General features: G+C 41.8%; 1 protein-coding gene across 2 annotated transcripts in view; it reads left to right on the top strand.

Moving 5' to 3' along the window:
• The first annotated feature begins 2,134 nt into the window (after window positions 1-2,134).
• CHRM2 (cholinergic receptor muscarinic 2) overlaps window positions 2,135-22,970 on the top strand; it is an 85,361-nt gene continuing 64,525 nt past the window's right edge. The window contains exons 1-2 of one of the 2 annotated variants that reach the window (XM_031507956.2): window positions 2,138-2,171; window positions 2,331-2,510. The gene's annotated coding sequence lies outside the window, so the exon portion shown is untranslated. Of the gene's footprint in view, window positions 2,511-22,970 lie in introns of both variants that reach the window. The other variant, XM_021551948.3, reaches the window with a different exon arrangement.

The raw sequence follows: 22,970 nt of genomic DNA, 5'->3' as shown, positions 1-22,970 counted from the left end.
ATAACAATAATGATAATAATAAGGGGAAGAAAAAGAAGATGCAGGCGCTGTGACTTTTGAGGCTGCTGATCGTCCTGATTAGTGAATGTTAAAGCGTGTTGAGTGCCAAGGTCTGAGCGACAAGCCGTGGGAGGCGCAGGGGGCAGACGGGGCTGAGGCTCTGTCTGGCAAAGGAAGGGACATCCAGGATGTGGAGGTGGCTGTCCCCTGCCCTGGCACTTGAAGTAAAGGGAGCAATACCCTGGGGCTGCAGCGTGCCTATGGCATGCTTCCAGCCTCCCGATACCAAATACTGTCTGAGTTGCCTGGATAGGTGTCTTCCAACTCTGCTGTGAAGTCCAGGCAAAATTTTCTGTGAAAGCTGAGAAACCAAGGGGCAGAAGTCAGATCCCAGTTGCCTTGATTTTCCTGAAGAGCTACAAGTAATCCAGCCCTTAAATCATGTGAAAGTGCTTTCAGGTAGAGAAACACAGCCTTGTGTAATGCTGAAGGACAAGTACCTCCAAAATTCAGAGTTCCCCATCTCCAAATTAGCTGGTAGTAAGGAACAAAAAAGATCATTTAGTTCCAGCCCCACTGCCATGGGCTGGGACATCTTCCACTAGATCAGGTTGCTCAAAGCCCCATCCAGCCTGGCTTTGAACCCTTCCAGGCAGCAGCCCTACCCCAAAGGCACATCACCCTTTTTGGGGTAAATCTACCCCTAGGACCTTTCCAGAAGCAACATCTATATGTATGTGAGTCATGTAGACAGCTCTTTTCCTGGAGCAATCTCAGGCCAAGAAATACTTGAGGGGAAGAGGTTGGAGTGAAGTGGAGGGGAGTGGTTGTGCTGTGGCTCCTTCAGCCTTTCAAGACAAGAGATGGGTCAGGGGAGGCAGCAGCCAAAAGCCTGGATTGCCTTCATACAGTCCACTTCTCTTTTCTGCACTTAGCACTTCCCCCTACTAGTCTTTGGACAATAGATGAGATGGGTTCCGCTCTCCTGCTTCCCACTTTGACAGCCCTATCCCAAGGGAAAAAGCAAACTTCAGACCAAAATCAGTTCTGGTCCAGGAGAGAGGCAAATAAAAACAAAGAAAACCTAAAGATTTTTATATCTAGATTACATCCATAGAACTGGCAAATTTTCTTAAACGAGGTGAATACTTCTTAGCCTAGTGACTATTAGTTAAAGAGAAATTCTTTACACCCTGTGAGAATTAATTCTTGCTCTCAGAATGTATCTGTTTTCCCTAATTTATTTGCCACTGTGCAAAGGAAGCCTCTCCCCATGAAAATTTCAGAACAATAATCAGTTTAAGAAACTGAACTGGATTTAGCGTAACATTTCTCCACAATGTGTGGAGCCTCCGATGACTGCTATAATCTAAAAGCAAGATCTCTTTCTCTCTTTCTCCTCGCATACATTACTTTTAGACTTACAGCTATCAAGGATTTGCCCAAAAAAAAAAAAAAAAAAACAAAAAAAAAAAAAAAAAAAACCAGAAATAAAGAGGACAATATTTCAGGGAAAGATGGGGAAGAGGTAATTGAAAAAAAAACAACCAAAATTAAAAGTGGTTCTGATGTGCAAATTGTAGATAAAGACTTGTGATGAGAAAGAGGGGAGTGCCTGATGAGGAAGACGGGAGAGTGTGTTCAGAGATAACAAGAACCAGTAATTTCTATTCAGCAAAGCCACCAAATCAGAGAGCAGCGCGATTTTATTGGAGGAGAGCCTTCAACAGCAACTAATCCTGTCATATTGAAAGAAAATTGTAAATGTTCTCTGCAGAAATTGCCTTCCCATTGCAGCTAATCGAGCCCACTTGGCTCTCACACACATCACACACCCCCGCGCAGCCCTCCGGGCGGTCAGAGCGGACCCACAGCCGCAGCACCCGGCGAGGACATTCGGACATTCACCCGAGATGCTCACCTAGGCACCCCGCTTCCCTCGCTCGCAGCAGCCCGACGAGGGCGGCAGCTTACCTTCATTTCCCCACGAGCTCTGGGGAAGTGTAAATTATTACCGGCTCACTCACGAGTCCCGGCTTCACCTGCTTTTAATTACTCCAGTTCTGTCTAAACCTTTATGCCAGGCTTGATAGTACTATTGTGGTTCTTTTTTTTTTTTTTTTTTTTTTTTAATGCTCTGCTTGGCTGAAGTAAAGCAGCGACTCCCGAGGGTGTGTGTGTATATGTGTGCGCCTGTGGGTGTGGGAGGGCGAGAGGGAGCGAGACAAAAACTCCATCAGCCCGGACAATGCCACCTCTTGTTTAAAGCTTCCAACCTGTTATTCTTTCTCCCTATTATCACGGTACCAAGTGATCTGTATTTCCCTCAGCCCAATCCCCCTCCCTCCTTGTGGAAGATATGGAAGAGGAAGATAAAGCTGCTGGCTGCGGGCGCTGACGGCGCGCAGCCCGCATGCCTCCGCCGCCACAGCCGGGGCCGCTCCGCAGCCACCGCTCCAGCGAGCCGCTTGCAGCGGGATGAGATGCAACTTCTGCTAATTGGATCACAGGTAGGAAAGCTTTGGTTTTTACTGACGTTTCCTCTTTCTCTTTTTTTTTTTTTTTTTTTAATTTTTTTCTTTCCTTTTTTTTTTTAAATTTTTTTTTTTTTTCCTCTTGGCTTTTCTTTCACGTCCTCTACCCTCCGCCCCTTCTTCGCCGCACCTAGGATTTCATCCTCTGCTGTCATAGGAAAGCTCCCGCCAAGGAAATAATGTCTAAGAAACGAGCTTTTGCTTCCTGGCAGAAGCAGCAGAACAGACCATAGGGAAACTTTTGCTGAATGGGTCACAGCTGAGTGGGCCACTGGTGAAAAGCAGCGAGAGGAGATTAGTCAAAGCGATTGTCCCCAGCACAGAGCCATTCTCTGTCGAGTTTCAGCTGCGATACTAATCCCAGAACCGAGTTTATCATGGGTATAGTGGGAGAGAGTAGCCTGATTTAGAGGAACCTTCACATTTTTCAAACGCTATACACAGGGGGTTTCATTACAAAAGCTACATTCCGACGCAGGTTCATCTGCCGGGCTACCGTTCCCAAATCTCTTTGTGACATGTTTGTCGACGACTCCTGCAAAATGTCACCGGGAGCGGGGAGCGGACCCTGCCCGCGGTGCGCGCTCGCTGTCGGGCGGGCGGGATCCCTGCCCTGCGGGACCAGGAGGGATGCGGGTACCCGGGAGGGGGCTGTCGCTGTGCCGCTCCCGAGCCCCCCGCATCCCTGCTGTGCCCGGGAGCAGCTCCGCTGCCTCATCTCTCGCGTCCTGCTCGGGGAGGGGAGCGCGGGCTCGGGGCGCTGCCGGAGGTGGGAAGGGTCTGGGCTTTCCCCGGCTCATTTGCGGCTTCGCTTCCCGCATCCTTGCCCCTGGCGTTCGCTGCCCGGAGCAGGAAGCAGGGTGCTGCGGGAGGGGATGCTCCAGGGCCGGGTCTGGCACGTCCCTCTGTCCCGGTCCGGCTGAGACCCCGGGAGGGCTGTGTCGGTCCCAGCCGTGCCCCTGGGCTCCCTTTCCTTTCTCCCGTGCCGCCGCCACGGGGTGCTTAGGGCCAGAAGGAGCGACCTGACACTTTGAGAGGGAGCTGAAATCAAGCTGTGAGAGAAAAATTGCCCCCCAGAAAGAGCTCTGGGCAGGCACCGAGGTCCTGGTGCAGCCCCACAGTAAGACTATCAGCGGCTCTGAAGGGACAAAGTGCTTTCTGCTTCTTGTCAGGCAAAAGCCAATTCTGGCCATCTCTCCAGCTAAGGGCACTTCTCCTGGCTCTGCGCCTTGTCACCGGTCTGCCCCGTGCTGGGCTTGGTGGCTGCCCCAGCACCAGGGAATGGGGAAAGGCAAGCTGGGGTCTCCTCTGCTCGTTCCCTGCATGGCAGCCCAGCCAGAGGGCCCTGATGCCAGGTGCTCCTGGAGAATGGCTGTGCCCACTGCCAGATCCGAGGGGAGGCTCTCAGGGCTTGTAACTCATCCCCACCAGCCCATGGGTGAATCCTTACCCCTCTGATGGGTGAAGAACAAGGGACACATCTTCCCACCCCTGTAAGATTGTCTATTCCTACTATTTTCATTTCCTAAAGTTTCTTCCAGGGCAAGGAGATGGCTTTATTTCCAGCTGGAAGTTCTTATTGCAAATCTAGCCAGAATGACATCTATTCCCACTTTTATGTATCAACCAGTGTGTTGGCACACACTGGCTTGTCCTTGTCTCTTGAGAAAGATATTCTCTTTGCAGAAGGAAAAAGGCAAGGACAAAAGATGAAGGTCTAACCTCTGCTTGACAGCTTGCAGCTATTTGGGGGATAAAGCAAATCCACAAGCTATAAAAAATTATAAGGAAGGTTAATACAGGAGAGCAGAAGTATGCAAGCTGTCTGTCTTTGTGGTATTGCATCACTTGCAATCACAACCCCTGTCTGAATACACACCAGCTTTGATTGTATGGTTTATGACACCAGCCACTCTTGGTGATTCATCTATAAACCTCTCTAAGCTACACAGAATACACTTCCTCTTTGCTTTAGGATCTCTTGAACTGTAAGTTTGGTTGAACTTCCCCTCTGCAGGAAGGGGAGCTTCCCCTCTGCAGGAGCCTGGACTGCATATTTTTGTTCTCACCAGGAGAGTGAGAAGTGCAGTACTCTCACTGGTTTGTTGAGCTTGTGCCCCACTGAGCTGCCCCCTCCATTCCTTCCCTCACCACTCTGATTTTTGCATTGCAGTCTACTTGGGAACAAGGCACAGTATATTGGGGGGGGTCTAGGACATCCCCAACTTGTTTTGGATGGAGGGCAAATTATAAAAAGGAGAGGTCATGCTTTTCTCCCATCCAAACCCAGGATTGTGAGTAGTATCCTCTACCCAAACGGTTGTAACTCTGCATCTGGGCAGAGCTCAGGGAGACCTGGACCATGTGTGATTAAGAATGTCCTGAGGAGATGCAAGGGACAGCAGTCTGGCTGTGCTCTGTCCTCATCCAGGACAGAGACACAGACACTGAAAGGAGGAAACTGAGGCCATCAGTTAAAAACAGAATCTATAAAAAAAACTTTGGTTTTTTTTCCTCCTAGGTGTTCAGCCCACTGCCCACTGCCACTTTGGTTGTCACCTCTGGGCTGAATCCCTGTGTGTGTGATGGTTCTCAGGTACTGAAAATGCTTGGGTCTTTCAGCTCTTTTGGTGTCTCATTCAAAAGTCTTTTGAGGACACCTACTATGAAATCCCTCACTGTTGTTAATATAATCCCAGGAGGTAGCTCTGTCCCACTTCACTCCTTTAACCCACTCACCCATTCACCCAGCTTTCTCTTCTCCACTAATATCATGACCTACTTGCAAATACGTATTTTCTGGTCCTGTTTCCATAGCAATGCAGCATGGGGAACTCAGACAAGCCAGTAATAATGAAGCCAATTCCCTTTCTGTGAAATCAAGACCTCTTTGAAAGTTGAGTTCAGTTTAAGGAGAAGTAGGAAGCCACGGGGAGTTTTATTTCCATCCTGGAGCCCAGATCTCCGTGCCCCTCTAGTGCCAGAGGCAGGTGAAGGAGAGCGTCCCCAGGACCAAGGAATGAGAGGCTTCATAGCCAGCTACAGCAGAGGGAGAGAAACAAGTGTATGGGAAAAGGATATCCTTCCATTCTTCCTGGTGTCTGTTGCCAGTCAGAGCTTCCCACTTCTAAATCCCAAGGTGAAAAAAAGGGCATCTAGTGTTCAGCTGATTCAGCTGATCCTGGTTTGGTCACTTGGAGGCTATGGCTTGGGTGGGTTAAACTGGAGTAAAAAGTGGGAAGAAATTGAAGCTGGGAAGCTCAGACTATGTCTGACCATTTTTTTGGAAATTGGCTTCATAGCTTGAAGCAACTCTCAGCTAATTCTGAGAAATTTGGAGGCACCAAAGAGGATTACTCACTTGTGAAACTGCTGCCCTGACCTTCTACTGGCTGTTCAGGTGGGTGGATGGGATAGGCAACAGAAATAAGGCTAAGGAAAGCTGAAGGGGTTTAGATGCAGCTCATATGAATGACAGGGACAACTTTTCCACAAATGCTAGTAGGCTTAAATCTTAAAAAGCTTAAATTGTATGTTGGTATTTAATGTATAGTAGCATTAAATTGTGTGGTAGCATTTCAAGCCTTGTTAAACCCATCTTAGAGATTCCCATCTCTGAGAACCAGGCTGCCGAAAGAACCAAGCACTGAGAACACCTGTAGCTAAACAAACTCCACACACATCACCTACCCATTTTTCCAGTTTCTATATTTTGGCAACATCCCACAGGCAAAGGTATCTTTCAGTTTTTGCCAGGGTCTCCACAGATTGTCCTGTGTCAGAGCTGCCCAAAAAATACAGTTCCCTACTTCCACATGCATCAGCTGACTGCCTAACACCTGCACCTAGCAGATTGCATTCCCTAGCTCTCCATATTAAATCAAGGAGGGATCCCTTGCTGACTTATCCCACCACCTCCCTACCCTTTCCTGATTGAAGTGGGCAGAATCAAAAGTTAAGACCACTCCTGAAGATGCATTAAAGGGCTGTCTCCTTTTCCCATACACCCTGAGCTTGCTGCTATGTAAAAATTCTTTAGGCTGTGGAGCTGCCTGATGTCTTGGACTGCCTGTCCTGCCTTATAATCTATATTGTTACCTATGTCTGGCACCATCTATTCCCCACAGAGAGGGTTATATATCAGCAGGTCTTTCAAAGAATATCTCTCATGTATCACAATTTGAAGTCCCAAGAGGATAGGCTAGGGTGAAGCGAGTTTCATCTCATTTCCATCAAGCGCTTCCTAGAGAATGCTTGCCAATGCCACTAAGATGTGCAGTGGGATTTCAGTAGTCCATGTGCCTCATGTATTCATTTTTAAGGATATGATACATATTAAATGAAACCACAGTTAGGGCCTGCTGCTTTGCTCAGAGTCTTCTGTTTGACAAGATGATTCTTTGATTCCTATCATTCCAGTATTTCTTGAGACTCCATGGGCTAGATTTTGATCTTAATTGCATTCTTTCAAGTCAGGGGTGCCTCCAGTGATTTTGTGTCTGGTTTATTCTGGTGCAATTGAGCTCAGAATTTGACTTTCACAGAAACATAGCAAGTATTGTAATTAGAATATGCCAGTGTTTTGACAACTGTTCATGGAACAGCTCTGTTTCATCAGACTCTGCTGAAAGGGAAATGCAATGTGATAATGGGCACAGGGCACCTCTTGCAGTGCTAGCAATAAAGATCTCTGTGAGAAGCCACAACATAAATAGGCAAGAAATTCTGTAAACCAGCATTTCCCAGGGTTTCCCTCAAGCTCTTAGAAAAGCTCTGAGTAAACTCTGGCCATGTGTGGGCTTTCTTAGTTTTTTGGTTGCTTGTGTTTTGCGGTTTGGTGTTTGTCTTTGTTTGGGGTTTTTTGGCTTTTTTGAGAGAGGTGTAATGAGACAAAAATATCTCCATGGGTCTTTCTTCTGAATCATTGTCAAAATTAGTGTTGGAAACCAAGGTGATAAAATAAACCTAGTAATTTAAAATAATTTTCTTGCTTAGTAATTTTTCTGGCTCAGGATTTCAGGTAGCCTGAATATATAAAGATTTCTTTATTTCTGTGCAGATAGGATGATCTTCAAACATGAAGATCAGAGTATTCTCTTTTGTAATCCGTTCCACCTTGTGCGAAACAAAAATTACCAAAAATCTAAACATGGGGAAAAATTAGGTTTCTGATATAGACCATAGCATTTTCATAGATTCCTGAGAAATTTTCTCTCAGCTTTGCAATGAATTACTGATGTCTATTTTAAACTCATCTATCTCATGCTCAGTGAACGAGACAACAGAGCAGTCATATATTGAAAATTATTCATAACTTTGTTCATGAGTAATGGCAACAAGCTTATTCCACTATTATTTCTGAAATCCTTTAAAGCATGCCAGTGACCAATGATTTATTCATGAAAATATTCACACATTTCAAAAGTTTCATGAATGTTAGCATGAATAATTAAGAGAATTTGTGTTGTTTGTTCTCACTGCTCATTATTTTCCTATTCAAAAAGGCATCAGTCATCCACTTACAGAGCATTAGAACATAATGATTACAGCACTGGATCAGACAGGTGTTTTTTCTCATCCTGTAGAGTGTTTTGATCAATGTTGGTTACCAAAAAGGCAGGTGTAGTGAATACTGCCCTAGATACCTGCACTGGCCTCAGGTAAAAGGTTTTTATACCCATTGGCTTGGGTTTGCTCGCTAACCAGAGATCTGTTCCAAATGACAAAAAGATCTACTCACCTCCTTCCCCAGATGGAAACCTCTCGAGATTTTGGACAAACTGCAGATGTACTCACTGATCAGATAAGGAACTAATCTGGTTTTGCTTCCCAGTGAGTTCAGTACCTTAGTGATAGCATGTAGCAGCGAATTCAGTAGATTAATTAAATATTTTCTTTGGAAAATCATATTCCAGACAACCTTTTATTTATTTAAATTAGTTGTCTTTCAGTGTTATTGATACCTCTCTGTTATATGAAACGAAAAGACCAACTGGAACAGCCAGTTCATTGTATAAGTGCCACTTATTTACTGCCCCATGAGAAAAGAGAAGAATAATAAAATAATTTCCATTTTACCACCTCTTACTCTTTCCATGCTAATGAAATTTTTACTTTGTCTGTTTGGTTTGGGCTTTTGGTTTTTTTTCTGACCACTGCAGTAATAAAGCAGAATAAGGTTGTTCATTGTAGTGCCATAATGAGTGGCCACAGCTGGCTCAGAACCCAGAAAGACTTCCAAGTATTCCACTCCACCTGTGATTATTCTGCCTCAGCCAATGTTAATTTCCACTAGCTGCCCAAATGTTAGGTTCTCCTAACTTAATTAACATATTACAAAATACTTCAATCCTTATTCTCTTTTTCTAAGAGCAATAATTTTGGTAAAGTTCTAAGTTCTTGGACAATCCAACTGTTAATCTTTTAGTGTGAAAATGGATCATTCATATGTAGCTCCTGTCTTCTCTTTCTTAACCAGCTTCCAGCTTGTAATAATAATCTACCTATTCTAATACAACTTAAATTTGTCAAAAAAATTAATACAATATATAAATACCTATATATGTAGACTTGTCAGGTTGGTTTTTTTGGTCTTTTAGCTTGATGCGTCAGAGATCAACATTTTTTAAAAAAAGTATGATTTTTTTATCCTCTCCTATGACTAAATCTGCTTTTTGTTAGTTTCAAGCAATTAATGTGGAAGTGGAATGAAGCTTTTCAGTATATAATACCTAAGATTAATGCTGTGCCTGTCCTAAAGATAGGTATGCTTGTTGCTACCCTCCTGTCCTTCTGCAGCATATCTGACTTCAGTGACAACTTGCATATTTTTGCTATCAGCACAGCCACTTCAATTTCAAATGCTTTCCAAACCCATGCATATATAGCCACAAGGTCCTTTTGATATGCTGCTGTTTATCAATTTGTTCCAATGTTTCCCCTTTCAGAGTTTCACATTCTGACTGCTCATGTGCTTTCTTGTCTTGAAAAAAATTAGGTCTAACATGGATATCAGCACTGCATCATTTGCAGAGCAGATTTAACAAAAAAAAATCAGAACCTCTGCAATTAATTTTTTAATTAATTATTAATTTCCCTCATTAATTACTCCAAATAGTTCCCTCATGTGCAGAAGATCCCACTGGTTGCCTCCTAAAGTGGCTGAATTTAAGACCTTTGAGAAATGTCCTGCAGTTCCCCTCTCTGCACACACCCCCACCAGCTCTTGTCAGTTTGTGCATCCTCAGTCCTCTTCATTTACAATTGACATTTTGTTTGTGTTTTATTTTAACTCCCTCCTTTAGCCATTGGTTTCACCAGAGATGAAGTGTAATTTCCACAAACCTGGTTGCTTGGCTCAAACAGCTTCTTGGACCTTAATATTTCACAATAACTTTTTTTCTGTCTTGTCTTCCAGTTTGCTTTCCACATGACCTCACTAAATCAGAAACTGTCTGTTGTTTTGAATCCATGGATTTTACTTTCTCTTTCATTCTTTAGGGTTTTCTAGTTGTTTTGTTTATTTTTTTTAAATTTCCTTTATTTCTGCCTTCAGTACTTTTTAAGCAGTTCACTAATTATAAGCAGTTTGTCTTGCACTCCTAATGTAGTAATGAGTCCTTATTTTTCAGTATTTTGACTGTATCATGTCTTCAGCTATTTAGTTAAGAGCACCTACTCTTATGTTCTCCACTTATTCTAGAAATCACTTAGGAATTGATGGGGTTTTTTAATCTGTTTATACCAACACACAGGTGGGTGAAATCACTGATGGTCAGCATTTTATTAGACTTTCGCACCTCTTTGATCTCTCTCCATAATAACCCATTGAATATCCCAGACATTTCCTGGAATAAGGCTGCTAGTGCTTTGTGCAAGCATCAGGGTTGAAGTAGAGAGGATATTTTTTCACTTAGCACACTGGACTGAGACCTAAGTTGATCACAGATAAGCTTCTGACCATGCCACCCACCTGCTGCATGATTTTGGACACGTTCCTATAGCCTGACACAAAGCCTGCTGAGGTCAGAGACCAACTCTTGTTACCTTGGGTAGGGCTTTGGCTTGGCACCTTGAGGCAGGGACAATAGTTCTTCCTGGTCCCATGACTGTTGTAGGGATTTGCTTCCTGCAGATTGTCAGATAGTGAAGTTCAGCTGTGGTGCTGCCAAATGAAAAAAGAAACAGACAGACTCCATACACAGGGTTTTTCTTTGCACTGGAGTGTTGGAAAATTGGAGATGCTTACTGGGAAAGTTTCTGTTCAGGAAAGCAGGATAAGCTAAAATGTTCATTCAGTATCCCTCAAACAAAAAGGTACTGAAGCTGCAACTGCTCCAGATCTTGGTGAGAAGTAGAGATGTTTTCTCTGCTGTTGCTTTTCCATGCTCAAACTGATCCCCTGATCCATTACTGGCCTCTTTCACCCACCCTAATTTCACTTTTCTAGCAGTGTATATTCAGCTGATGAAAGCTGTCAGAGCACAAGTGACATGAAAGGAGAGGCCATCACCAAAGAAAGTGCTATATTTAACCTGGCAATGCCATGCCTTCTCAGTATGACCTTGAGCCCTAGCACTGAGAATTTAAACAGGGAATTTTGGTTGTGAAATTTCTTCCTTTAACCAAACATAGAAGGTTCTTAAATATGAGGAGAAGTGGGAAAGAAGGAAGGTAAAATAAGTTACCCTTTTGCTTTTGACATTTGTGATTGCCAGCACACAACTGCCACTAGAAGGAAATAATTTCACAGTTAAATTCTCATTAAAAATGTCTGTTTGATGTCTGCTAGTCATCTTCACAATCTGATCCATTGAGAGTAAATGTAGGGATCTTTACGGAAGGGTTTTGACATCAGAAGCAGTTTCCTGATGCTTTTTTCCAAGAAGTATCCTACTGTTATTAATTATTTTGCTATGTGCTTCAGTAAAGGGGGAAAAAATCCCAAAAGTACACAATTGGAAAAAAAGTAAAGAAAGCAAAAAGAAAGAAGATGAACAAAAGCATTTGCTATGTTTTATCCAAAGGAAGCCTGTAACTATCTCTCTCCCTTTCTTTAGCAAAGAGTGAGATTGTTTATCTCCTACTTTGAAGCACAGGGGAATGCAAAATATCAGGTTTAAAAAAGCCCAGGTAAGTCAAGCATGGCCATCCTTTCTGAATGACAGATTTGACAATTAATATTCCACATTATTGTCTTTAATTCCTCTTAAAAATCAAAGTAGGGTGTGGAAATGACACATAGCTAAAAAGACAAGGAGTCATTTTTTTGTTAGTACTTTCAGAAATTAATGACAAAGGCTGAGTTCCTGGTTTCACCATAGGTTGCTGACATGGCCTTGGACAAAATCAGTAGCCTCCTGTACCTCAGCTTCTTACATGGAAATAGTATAAAATAACATTTTCATTCTCACAAGCTTTGTCTGCTCTTCGTGTTTAGATTTTAAAGTACTTGGCAGCATTTCTGGAACAGTCAGCACTAAACTCACCCTTAAACATACCTAAATTTGGGCATCCATAGAAAGAAATGAATGTTATATTATCTTTCAAATATTCAGTTGCTTTTTATTACATGTGTAAATTATCTAATAATATGGGCCTTTGGAGAGTAAGGGCCTTTCCACTGACCCCAGGTGTTGCTGGCACAGGCAGATATACATGGGATGGTATCCCAATTTATGTGGGGTGGTGGTACCACTGTGTGCTTGTTCCCTTTGCTGCCACACACTTCTGAGAGAGAAAAGTGGAAACTCTGGATTAGGGAGAGCTGCTTTTGCATCCAGAGTCATCAGGTGAGCCTTCTTTTTTGGACAATGCTTAGCCTGCTTTACTTTTTCTGCTCACCAGAAATTTTTTGTCCTTCTTGGACCAGTGACAGCATATTTACCCAGTTTGGGGATATAGTGGCAGCCTAGAAATCAAATGCCCTGCTCTTCAGGGAGATTCATTGGATCTGGCTGCTGTGGACAAAAGGTGCAGATTCTAAAGGCTCAGTCCCACTGAAGACTGAATCACCTTTTCCTGGGCCACAGGCAGGCTGGTCATTCTCTCTCGTTCTGGCCACCAGCACGTCCTGTAGCACTGATGCTATGACTTCAATGGGAATGGGCCCCTTGCCCTCCCTGCACCTTTCTTTTCTCCACTGTTTAAGAGAGGGAACATCAAGTTTCCTCAGTGCAGGTCAGTAGACAGGACCAGCTGAAGGTGCCTTGATTTTGTGCTAAGGATGACAGCGTAACAAATGCCTACAGCACAGCAGCAAAGGAAAAATGCATCCTCTGCATTTTCTGATATTCTTTGGATATGTTCAGGTTGAGTCAGCTGGGAGGCTCAGAGACTTCTGATTGCACATCTTAGCGGGTGAAAAGTTCCAATTTAACTTTTATTCCAGTTTGAGTAGATGGAACAAACAAAAAGGTCTTCAGCCTTTTCCTTCAAGGCGTGAGGAAGCTGTGATTAAACCTATTTCCTAACCCTCTGGCAGTGGTGTTAATACAATACAACAAAAAGAACAAGGAAAAAAGCCCAGGAGAGCTCTCACTTTTTAAAAATTTTTCTTTAATCATCTATTTATTTCACAAGAATAGCTCCAGATTAACATTTTATTCGTTGCACATTATTGCTTCTTAAACAAAGGAACAAAATTAAAAGCACAACAACCAGCAAGGAAGAAATTTTTTGCAGCTGAACACATAGGCAGAGAAGAGATGATAACTAACCAAAAGAATTTCAAAATAAGCAGACGATTCCTCTTTAAGACCTCCTTGTTAGGGATCACAGCAACATATTTTTGTTGTGCTGACAAACACCCTCATCTCTTCAACCTCCTGTGCTCTGCCATGAAGCCAGTTCCTGCACTGCAGTGCTAAGGAGTAATTATCACTCTTTCCTGTGTAATGATGAGTTATTGTAGAGGCCACCTAGAAGCCCTCTGTGGTCGTCATGCCAACTCTCTCCCCAAGTCTTCTTTAACCCACTCTGCTTTGCTGCACTGGTGGGGTTTGGGGGGGATTTGGGCTGTGCGCAGCCCATCCTGCTTGCACAGCATCCTGGACACTGGAAGGGCACACAGGATCACGCAGTCAGTACAGACAGGGGTTTGAAAGGCTGTGCTCCCTGTGTGTGTGCTGGGTGCCGGCTCTCTTGCTGCTCTGCAGTGAGCCACTCTGGATGCTCCTCAGAAGGAGCCTAATGCAGGCCCTGCCACTGGCAGCACGTTTCCTCTGACACCAGGGCTTGACAAGCCGGGGCTTGGTGAGTGTTCATGAGGCAGGCATGAAAGCAGAGGAGAGGTGCTAAAAGAAGGCAGCACCTCAGAGTGCTCAGATGCACTTCTTTGCTGTGGTAGGAGCCAAGGTGTGTCTCCAGCTCCCTCTCAGAGCTGCTGTCAGTCCTTTTCAGTGGTGGAATCGATTAGCTGGAAAGTGAGAACATCACAGCCTTTGCTTTAAAGTGGTGGGTATGTCCCACCAGGGAAAAGGGAGGAGGACTTCGTGCTGTCTGATCTCCCACCATTCCTTAAATTCTTGAATTGCACAGTGAGGAAAATGAGAGCTGATCATTGCTTAGATAAGCATTCTCAGGTAAATTAACAAAGCAATGACATAGCTATTTGTGTTCCTATAGGAAATTGTGTAATGTCATCCCAGCCAGGGTGCAGTCCTGCACTCTGAATGGTGCAGGAGCAGAACCAGTCCCTCAGCTCAGGAATACCTGGAATTTAACACAATACCCTTTTTTTTTTTTTTTTTTTTTCTCTTGCTGCTTGCTGAAATGCCTACCTACAGTCCCCCATGGGCAAAGGAAAAAAATTCTGAAGAAAACAAGAAAACCCCTCCATAGTTTCCACAACAGAGTACACACAGTTGCTCTTATCACTATACATAGATGATTATGCTATCTTCCACACAGTGAGGAATTAAAGGATTAATTGGGGAAATAATCTGAAAATCAAATATTTCTTTCCTTGATGTTTTTTAAATGGATAGATTTTGCCAAAGCAGTCTCAGATTTATTTTTAATAATCTATTATTACTCTAATTAAACATCTAACTGGAGAGAGTAACATTTTTACAAAAACAGGTTAAAGATTTGTTATTATATGGAAAGCAGTGCTCTGTTTTGGACTGGGAGAAGAGAGGAAACTTTCTCTCTTTGGTCTACGTCCAGAAGATTGAAAACAGAGAAGTCTTCAGTTCAGTTTCCTTTTTACTCCTCCACCCTCCATATTCCTCTTCCTTCCAACAGGCACTTTTCATCACTCTTTTTTCAAAGACACAGCCTTGTCAGCCACAAAATGACTGTCTTCAGTCTGAGTCTTTGAGTCAATGAGTTATGATCACCTATCCAGCCTCATTCACACACAGAGCTTCTGATTTTCTTGGTTTTGCACATTCACTGCAGAAACACGTTGCTGTTCTGAGCAGTTTGCAGTGTGTCTCTTCTGTGGGGTCTTCTGGCTGTTGTCTCTGCCCTCTCAGCCTAAGGAAGAGAGGGCAGGACACAAAAAGTTGTTAGGCTGGTGAGAAAACTTGTGTCTTCCCAATAGCCTCAAAGAGGGCTGTGTGAAGATGGGCTTTTCTGAGCACAGACATTCCCTCAGTCCTGGGTCTCATCAGTCACTGGTCTCATCAGACAGCTGACGCTTTCTTTTGCTTTCAGATCACTGAAAATAAAATGACCTATGCTGAACAATCTGTTAATTGTCATTAATTTGTCCACTGGATATTCCCCCCCTATATTTTAAATTGTACATCTGCAAGTGTGCTGGCTAAGCTTCACAGTCTGATTAATAGTTTCAATTATTATGTCAAGGCCAAGAGATTCTTTAAAGCTTTTCACATTCAGTATTGAGAACTTGGTACTTTTTTGTGTGTGACTGTTCACTTAACACAACTGAACCAGCTTCCCACCTCTAAATTAATGGCCCGATACCTGTAGGCAGAAGCTGAAGGTGCTCTAGACAGGCTGGACAGCTGCTGTTTCCTTTTGCTCTAGGAAGGGCTCCAGAGCAGCTCAGCTGAAGGGAGAGATTGCAAACCAGAAATATCTTGGAAAAAAGACAAAAGCAAGGGCATGGGCTGTTCAGGGGGGGGTTGTATTTATTGTTCCTGTCCCCATATCAGATAATTATTGCAAATCACTGGTGGCTGACTCCATACCTGAGCCTGTTCTTGATCACATCTTGCACGAGGATCTTTTGGTTCAATACCTGTGGACATAACACTAATGTGTTATGGTTTAGCATTATTTTGAATCGCCCTTTTGTCTTTTCAAAGACAAGTGCCTTTAAAGAGATCTTAAACTGCAGGTGTACACTGTGGGTAGTAGTAGAGACTCCCTTTGGGCACGTTTTCCTTGAGAACACCAGGACTGCTTCCACACAAGACAGAAACTCCTGCACCTCCTCCATCCTGGAAGTGGCAGAGTTCAGTCCACTCCAAAAGTGCAAACCTGGTTGTCCATGTGTATCCCAAGGAAAATGTGTGACGCAAAATAGACTTGGCTTCCCTGGGGAGTTAATTTTTGTCTCATAGTCTCCTTCACTTCAGCATTGGCTGCTCCATCATCCCCTTTCTTGAAAACTTGCAAAAACTTGCACAGGAAGCAAAAGGATTCCTGTATTTTCATATTTCTGCTGCTTTAGCACTGCCTTTTTTAATACTACCTGCTGTCTCGTCAGCTCACTTTAGGATTGAAGCAGCTGCTCTTTTATTCACTTTGGGTGGTATTTCACCACTGAACAAACACCCCAGAAATGTTTGTCACATCAGCTGCTCCATACTGTGAGTGATAGTCCCTGGATTTGGCACAAAATACTAAAGGAATGAAATAGTATCTAGTCTGAGCAAAGCCTGCAAAATCTTTCATTAGCTTTTCATCCACATTTGTCAGCATCTCATCTTTTACACATAAAACCTGTTCACACACGCTGAAAATACAGGGCAGCACATTTGAGAGTGTTTGCAAAGTATATTTTACTCAGTGACTTTCTTACTGTTAGGCAGCAGAATACAGACAGTTGCTGAACTAAGAAATGTAATAATGTAATGCATTTTTAAGACATATTAGTCAGTCATGTGGAAATAGACATCACTCTCAAGTATGATTAAAATTACTAGTGGTATTAGACCCTATGTGCCTGATTTGACATTGATTACTGAGGTCAGAGAGATATCCTTCCACTTAATAAAAGGTTGTTGATTATTGAGGAAAGTGATTTTCAAAGAATTAAATATAAATAACTTCTATATAATTTTATTATAGTATTACTTGTTTATTGCATAATTTATTATAATTACCATATATATATAAATAATTATTATAAGTTAATATATGATGGCTGTACTCTTCAATCGGGGCATTAGTGATGTCTGTCTACTTGGAGATTCTTATATTTCAAAAATGTCTCAGAGCCTTAAAAAAATGACCAAAAAGATCATGGGAGACTCACAGAGCCCCAGGGAACTGTAAATAGACAGATAAGTGTGATAACTGGCAGGGTTAGATAAATTCTATTTGAGACGTCACTTCTAAAGAGTCTGTTCTTCATTTGTTGCACTTTGTTAGCAAAGCAGAGCTTCTAGAAATCTATTTCAATGCATCAGAGTAAACAAAGGCAGCAGGAAGAATATATGTGTTCTGTCTAGTCTCATGCAGATGCCAAGGGGCCAGAACCCAGATGTCCTGACCCTGAGTTCAGCACCATGCTCTTATTATTGGACTATAATTTTACATGGAGCTTTCTTTCTTTTCCTTTTCTTTCTTTTTTTTTTTTTTTTTTTTTCCCAGGGTGTTGGGGGGTGGTGGTACATTGTATTTGTTCACATCAGCCAAGGCTGAAGCAAAAATATTGTGTATAATTACAGAGCAAGGCAGGCTCATACGTCACCCATCAGCATTGTCTAATGGCTGGTATTATTCTCTGTTCTTACTCACCCTTATGTCAATGCTGCCTCTCTTTCCACCTCGAAGGCTTAACTCCTCCTTCCTCTGACAGGATGTACAATAGCCAGAGCAGTATAAATCAAAGCCTAGAATCAGGAGAATTAGAAAAGATTGGAAGTGCCAGTTCCTCAAGAAGGAAAAGAAAGAAACAAGACGGCAGGAGATCAGAAGAGTGATAGCAGCTTCATTACAAGGGCCGCTCTACCATCACTACAGGTTATTGCCTGTCACAATCTGTTTTTATTTTCCAGCTCCTGACTGGTGAAGATCTTGATCTGAAATATATATCAGCCATCCACTTATTTTATAAGTCTCCTTGCCATGATCACATCTAATATTTACTTGACATCACTTTTTTCAAGCAAAATCTGATTTTATACTTTTGGTATCATTATTGTAAAGCAGCAGCAGAGAGGTTGAGAATTACAGAGGAGCTCTTACAGGTCCATGCTGCATTGGGACTGAGAGGGAATGAACTCAGGCAGATCAAAAGGTAGGATAAACTGTGACAGGGCTTGCATGCAGTGCATTCAACATGAACTGATTCCTTATCAGGTCTGGACATTAATCATACAAGTGGATCAAAATACTGCAATACTGAATTTTTAAAGCTTTCTTTCATTAATTTACTTACTAGCTAAAAAGGAAAAAAATACCAGCCAAGGAACCATCAAAAAAAAAAAAAAAATCTTATTCCCAGTGATTCTGTAACAGCAGGTTGAAACCTAAGGGTTTCAACAGCATGTCATTGGGAGTTTCAGATTTCAAGAGCAGTAAAAAAATGCCTGGAGCAGAAAGAGGTAAAGACAGTTACTGCCTGAATGCTGGATCTTTCTTTGCTAAGTGTTTTTGTTGAGAGCAGATCTCCATACTGACTTTTACATGGTGGGGAGAAAAGTCATCTTTTTAGGATAAAGAAATCTTTTTGATTTTAAGATTTATGTTTAAAACAATAACTGATCTTTTTGTTAGCAACATCTATAATTGTTAGACCTCCTATTTATACAGCCAGCAGAGTATGCCCAGCTTTATTTTATAGAAGTTGTGTTTGGAGGTAGCTTGAGCAACATTTGCAGCATTGCTCGTAAACTCGGAGGCTGGCTTATCCTCCCCGTGCTCTGCAAACACCAAGGTGCTTGGGGTTATACTTTTTGAGTGGCTGTCATCTCTAAAGCAGCCTCTGTGTTTTTAGTTTGAGATTGAGTGAGTGTTCTTCTCGTGCTGGCACTTTGGACACTGTCACTCTCACATCACTCTCACAAGTGGTCCCTCAGAAGAAGTTAGGAGGAGATTTGAATGAGTAACAGGCATTTGTTTGAGCCAGAACTGCAGGATTTGAGTCCTGAGCTGGGAATGAGGAGCTCTCACTGACTGTCTCCAAAGAATGAGGGAGAGAGCCAGCTCTGATTTCCCACCTGTGAGCTGGAAATCTGCAGAGGAAGGCTGCTAGTGGCATGGCACAGGAGCTGTTATTTCTGCAGCGTGCAGGATGTAAGGGTGCCTGTGCAAGAATGTCAAAATCTGCTGGTATTCACTGTAAGAGCTGGCAGTGAGCAATCTGGTTGGGTTTGTAGTTATGCACTGGCACTGGCACTTCACTGCTGAAGTTTCGTGCCCCAGTCCCATTAATCAGGTGGGAAGACAAAATATTCACTCTATATTTTACAATAAGGTATTTGAGACCAAAATGATCAGATTTTGTTACTTAATGAAGTGTCACAGTGCTGCTTTAAGTTAACATGTAATTGACTGGATAATTGTCCTGAACATATCAGGCTAAGTTGAAGTCTCATTGCAATAACAGGAACAAAAAAAATTATCAGGTTTTCTTCATGAACCTGTTTATCACTTGAGATGTATTTTCAGTGTCTACATGGAATTAAAGAGTAAGATTTCAGCTATGCTTGTCTCTACTGAAAGTCCAGATTTAGAATGAAGTATTACCACTTTAGTGATTTTTTTTACCCTTTCTCTTAACATTCCTTAATTAGCTATTAAGACTATGAGCTCACACCATATTTGCAAGGAGCTTTCCATTTCTGACATCTTTTTTTAAACAGTCTTACTCTTTCATTTTCAATCTTTATAGTATTTCTTTATGCATTAAACTTCCTTATTAGTATGTATATTATAAAATTACTGCTGTCTCTAATGAAAAACAGTATTTTAGAGCAGAGAGGGTTTCTTTCTTTTCAGATTCAGTAATTTCCTATACTTAAGAATAAGAAAAGACCTATTAGGAGAGGAAGATGAAAAAAGAAAACAGCTCTAATTGTCAGTACCTGCCATTTATTTGTATTAAAAAGCAATAACTGCCAAAAATTACAGAAGCTCAAGAAAGTTATTGCTTTAATAAATTTAGTAAAGAAGTTTCCTCGGTAAAATATTTGACTTTCTATTAGCTAAAAATTCTTGTGGAAAACATATGCCTAGATTAAAAAGAAACAAAACAATAAAAAGTACTAATTGCTTCATGAGAAATGAAAAAAAAAAAAAAAAAAAAAAAAACACCCAGATCCATATTCTCAGGTTTCAAGAGCTTGTTGAAACTCTTTGCCTTTAATTTCTTTAATATAAAATCAAAGTTTTAAAAACCTTGCTGAACTTTTTTGCTTAACATTGTTTTGTGGGATCAAAGTACCAGCTCAGCAGTGTGCAAGTTGTATGTGAAGAAACCAAATACAATGACAAATCTAATTAGTGAAGAAAAGAAGAATAAGGAGATATAAGCTTAAGAGATAATGGTAATTTTATAAAAAAATATTTTTACTACAATTATATAGCCCACTACATGATAAGTTTGTGACCAAAAATTTTGTTATTTTTTTACAGGAGAGTAGGATAGGTATTTGGTTGGATTGCATCCATTTGAATTTGGATTTTTTTTTTTTCAGTTGGTTGGTTTTGGTTTGTTTGTGTATTTTTCTTTTTCTTTTTTGTGACTGGCCAATAGGAGAATTTCTTAGTACAGACTTTGTTTGCTACTTTGAACAGAAATACTTTTTTTGTGCCTGCTGTGGGCTCTTCATGTGTTTGGGCAAAGCAGGCAGGTATGAGTCTGAAAGCAAACCTTTTTCCATAATTTCCTGTTGAAAGTCCTGCAGGATGATTGCCTTTCTAGCAATATCACCATAAAACATCAATGCTTGTTTGGGATGAAATGATCACAGCTGTTTGTGACTGCCTGACTGTGGCAGGGCTTTGATTACCAGGCAATTTCTTCAAATGGTCACCTAGTTCAGTTTCTTTTACCACATGAAGACTTGGAGGAACATGGGCAATTCATGACAGGACAGGCCATAGCACTGGAGAGAATAACACTGAGGGAACAGTTTTTTGTTAGCTATATAAAAAAAATTCTACCTCAGTAAAATTATCTAGCTTACACAATTTTTTAAACATAATTCCAAACCAATTATGCCTCTGTTCTGAGCTAAAGTGAGCACTAATGTGTGTCTTACCTTTATTGTATGGAAATGTGCAGAAAAATAAATAAAAACATCACAATATTATCCCAATATCTGCCCTATGGAGAAGGCAATTTAAAGATGAAGGAATGGATTTAGAAGACAATTTGAGATAACCACTGTACCCTTGCAGCAAAGCACAGACAGATCAGTTGACTGAGAAATGAACAATGCTAGCAAACAAAGATAGCTGGTTTAGATAAATAGATTGGGGATGGATACATCCCACTGCTTTAAGCCAAACTCTTGTTTGTCTCTTAAACTCTGTTTAGCTGTCAGTCATTCCTTCTCCAGCTGTCTTCCTCCTTACCCATTTTTTTTCAGACTAGATTACATTTTTGGCTGGGGCTCATAGAGAGTTTGATTATGTTACCTAATTCACTCATTTTGGGTTTTTTCTTGCTTTTTATTTTATGGGGGGTTTTGTCTGGGGTTTTTTTGTTGTTGTTGTTGTTGTTTGTTTGTGTTGGTTGGTTGGCTTGGTTTTGTTTTTCTGTTGTATTTCTGGTGTATGATCCTTTTCTATTCTTCCATTTCATGTTTCAGGAGCTTGCTTTAATACTCCTACACAGGGATTTTCCCATTTTTTCCCTGCCTCTGCTTTCTCTTTTCCACCTCTCCACCTGGTATCTAATTCCCTGTATGCTCATCTGTAGAGATTTTTTTGCAGAGTAAATGAGATGGCACAGTCCTTTCCTTCGATCCTTTGTAGGCTCTGAGTGTCACAGAGGGAATTCTAAAACTGAGTAAAGTAGCTAGAATTTGGTTCACAAATGTGGGGCTTGATTTTTATTTTACTTTTAATGCATTCTCTTGGAGGTATAGTACCAACTTAATTTTCATTTTCTGCCTCTCCTTTTCTCTACCAGCACATAGGTTTGGTATTCCAGCTGCTGTCACACAGGGTGATTGAAAGACACCAATCCCAGAGTAATTTATGACTTGCTTGCCAGCAATGTGCACCAGCTTGGTGCATTTTACTGTGGCCTTCCATCATATCCACAGGTAGATGCTGGCAAAAAAAGAGTCCAACCTCAAACCCACTGGTATTTCTCACCTCCACAGGGCTTGGAGCAGGCTCACGGCCATGCAGCTGGGGCAGCTACTGTCAGAGCCCTTGCATTTGTATTTCTTTTTAAAAATATCTGGATATGGGAAGAGGGTAAGAGCAGTGTCTCCTTCATGCTGTCAGCTAGCAGTAACAGCAATTATTTCAGAGGCAGCAGACAAACAGCCTTTGCCTGCTCCCAGCACCTCACACCTGCAGTCTCACCTACCAGCAGTGCCCACAAATGCAATAATACAAGGAACACTGAATTAAGAGAGACTGGCAATTGCAGGAGAGAGAGACTTCAAAGGCCTCCTACATTAAGCACTTAATAATGAGCCCTGAAGGGCAGCCTGTGCCTGGAGCAGACATGAGAGCCTACATGTGTCTGCTTCACTTGTACCATGTTACCTTAGCAGAGCTTTGGAGCCCAGGATGTTTCCAGACTCCCTGGATATAAAACACACGCCTGATGCTGCCTCTCTGAGCATCTCTGTGACCTGACTGTCAGCAGAGCTGACAGGGGGTGCTTTTTGTCTCAGTCACAGCCCCCCGAGATGAGAAAAATAATCTTTCAGCTGTAAAGATGGAAGATAAATTATTCTGAAAACCCAGACTGCTTTGGAAATATTTAAAAAAAAAGACAGCTCTGTTCTTTATAATTTTAACAATTGTATTTTTCATTTTTTTCTACTCTAGAAGATAATATATAGGCAGATTTATAAACAAAACCAGCAAAAAATGCACAAAGAAAACATCTTATTCTTTTTTCTTTCACCTTATTACTATTATTATTATTCTCTTCTTATTTTCTTTCTACATATCTTTGTGGATTTTCTTGAAAAGCTCCTGAAAGGCTTAGAAGAAGTAAAAAACTTAATTGGAAAGCCCTGATTGCTGTTCCAACTCAGTAGCACTCTTCAGAAGGAGGAGACACTTAATGCTGATGTGTGAATAGAAATCTTCTTGTCATCT

This window comes from Lonchura striata, chromosome 5, assembly GCF_046129695.1.
Source record: "Lonchura striata isolate bLonStr1 chromosome 5, bLonStr1.mat, whole genome shotgun sequence".
Taxonomy (NCBI): Eukaryota; Metazoa; Chordata; class Aves; order Passeriformes; family Estrildidae; genus Lonchura; species Lonchura striata.
This window is presented reverse-complemented; position numbering and strand designations above follow the sequence as displayed.